Source organism: Mastomys coucha, unplaced genomic scaffold, assembly GCF_008632895.1.
Source record: "Mastomys coucha isolate ucsf_1 unplaced genomic scaffold, UCSF_Mcou_1 pScaffold22, whole genome shotgun sequence".
Lineage (NCBI taxonomy): Eukaryota > Metazoa > Chordata > Mammalia > Rodentia > Muridae > Mastomys > Mastomys coucha.
Window position 1 is genome coordinate 176,061,679 of NW_022196905.1, and position 2,717 is coordinate 176,064,395.

Below are 2,717 nucleotides of genomic sequence, written 5' to 3' on the forward strand. Positions count from 1 at the left end.
TTACTTACTCACCGAGAAACCTTGTTTTCTTGAATTACAGGTAGGACTGCTCTGGTTTGAAATTGTATGGGTCAGAACACAGCTTTCCATTTTGCCTGGGAGATTGAGGGGCTGCAGAGAAGCAACCTCTATTTCCAAGCCAGGTAGGGAGCTGCAGGAAAGAGACTTCTGAGCACAATGTTTCCCATTAACTCAACTTTGCAGTTTCTAAGGAGTGAGCCCCCTGAGTCCTCCTCGCAGGCCTGTTTCATGTTGCGCCTATCAAAACACTCCTCATCCCTCCACAAGATACCACTTCACACCCAGTAGGATGGCTGTAATGAAAAACATGTCGAACTTACAAGTGTTGACAAAGATGTGCAGGAATTGGAATCCTTACAAGCTACTGGTAGCAAATATAATATGTGACAGCTACTGTGGAAAACACTTTGACAGTTCTTCTAAAACTTAGGGAGAGAATTACCATAGGATCCTGAGTTGCACTTTGGGTATAGAAACAAAATAATGGAAAAGGGGAGCTCATATAGATATTTATACACTGATATTCACAGCAGCACTTATTCTTAGTAGCCCCAAAGTGGAAATAATCAGAGTGTCTATCCTAGATGGGTAGATAAATGCATACACACAGAATATTGTTTTACCTTAAAAGGGGAAAATCTAAATTTTTTCAATGAGCCTGGAGGATATTTTGCTCAAAGAAACAAAAGGCAGCCACAGGGTCTGTTTTTTTGTGAGATACTTGGAGTGATCAGATAAAGAGAGGGAGGATATGTTCTACGGAGGTGTGGTGAGGTGTGGGGGAAGGGGGTGTCTCCGTGGGCCCATACCAAAGCATCCCTTCCCGGTGAGGGACCAGCCTCAGGGCATGGGGAAGGGAGTTAAGAGGGTAGGAGAGAGAGAGAGAGAGAGAGAGAGAGAGAGAGAGAGAGAGAGAGAGAGAGAGAGAGAGAGAGAGAGAGAGAGGAGAGGAGTAGAGGCCATGAGTACGTGGAGAGAGAGGGAGAAGGGAAGAACAAGAGCAAGAGAACAAGAGAGCAAGGGAACGAGGAGGGGCAAGCAGCCCCTTTTATAGTGGGTCAGGCATACCTGGCTGTTGCCAGGTAACTGGGGCAGAACTTAGAATGCTAACACAAAGTACAATGGCTGCTAGAGTTTGGCTTTGGTAGAGGTATAGAGACTGGAGTTACTGGGTGATGTGCCCAGTTACCCCTGGGTAAGGAGCAACAAGTTTGGAATGGGGGTAACGGTTGTGAGGCAGTGTAAGCGCACTAACACCATGGAAACGCTCACTAAAACATAAAGATGACCAAAGAAAAAACCCCCAACCTCCTCACTTACATTTTACCTAGGCAACAATACTCCTCCAGTCCCACGCCAATTCCATTCCCCCCTATGTTTGGTGAGACACCCACAAGTCCCCAGGGGTGCTGTTTCCTACACTGTAACGAGCCAAGGAGCTTTCTATTTGTTGCCATAGTTTTGTCCCCAGTGGTTTTGATGGAATGGGTTCAGAGTGTTCACTCTTGTCTGTCTAGCAACCTAGATCTTATTGTTGTGGATTTTGGGACTTCTTATTGCGGCTTCTGTTGGGCTTCAGGGATGCTTCAGATCTGCTTATTGTGCAACAGGGGAAGGAAGACTCAGCGCCCATCTCAGATGGAGACTAGCTCATTCTCCCCTCTGCCAAGGCCTGGTATTTCCACAAATGTAGCCCGCGCAGTCGTCTCGCCAGCAAGAAGACACGCGGACACTAGGATCCTTCTGCAGCAAGCGTTTATTGCCTCATGAAGAGGGAAAAAGGGCCGAGCCAATAATCAGCACTGCTTATATACACCACAGCGCGGCGTGTCCGCCCATGATTGGCTGTTTGCTCATCACCCCATGTGACGCCCCGGGATGGGCCGTGACTTGGCGTCTTTTCACTCTACGCACATGCGCAAACAGTTCTCTACGCACATGCGCAAACAGTTGTTTACCAGGAGTCGACAGCGGATGTGGCGCCATCTTGTCAAGGCGAATGCCTCTCCAGCTCTACCGCTCTCCACACACAAAGCCTTGGCTCCAGGTCACAGTGGGGAGTTCACCAGCCCTGCTGCTGACATCTGGACTCTGATCTCAGCTGGCTCATGGCTTCTGTCTTTCTCATAGTCTGAGGTTATTCTATTTCTGGTCTATAGAAATCTTTATACATTTTTTTCTCTCCACTTTACCTATACCTATATGACTATCTGTCATTGTTGCTAGTCTTGATTAGGGGACAGGGAAGAAAGAAAGCATGTTAGATACAGTGTCGTCTTGACCAGAGATTCTGGGTTAAAAACGGCATGACAGACTTCCACAGCAAGGTCTGAAGAATATAAGGCTCTTGAGCTGAGTGAATTTAGAAGAAAAATATCACCAAACTGTACACTCCGAGGTACAAAGACACCTAAGAGCATCCTCGTTCTCAAAGAGGAGAGCTACTTTGATTTTTAAATTTTAATTTATTTTTTTTATTTGTGTGTGTGTGTGTGTGTGTGTGTGTGTAGGTTTGTGCAAATGAATGCAGTGCCTGCAGAGGCTAGAAGAAAGTATGCGATCTCCTGAAGCTTAAAAGTTACAGGGAGCTGTTAGAAGCCCAGTATGGGACTGGGAATGGTACTTGGGTCTTCTGCAAGAGAGTAAGTGCTCTTAACCACGGAGCTGTCTCTCAAACCCTATTCCTTTGACTTTTA

General features: G+C 46.5%; 1 long non-coding RNA gene across 1 annotated transcript in view; it reads right to left on the reverse strand.

The window, feature by feature from the left end:
* Positions 1-927, reverse strand: part of LOC116071335 — an 11,292-nt gene extending 10,365 nt beyond the window's left edge. The window contains exons 1-2 of the long non-coding RNA XR_004110829.1: positions 645-927; positions 13-151 (exon numbers count right to left, since the gene is read on the reverse strand). This is a non-coding gene — a long non-coding RNA (uncharacterized LOC116071335). The remainder of the gene's footprint in view (positions 1-12; positions 152-644) is intronic.
* Between the last annotated feature and the right edge of the window lie 1,790 nt (positions 928-2,717).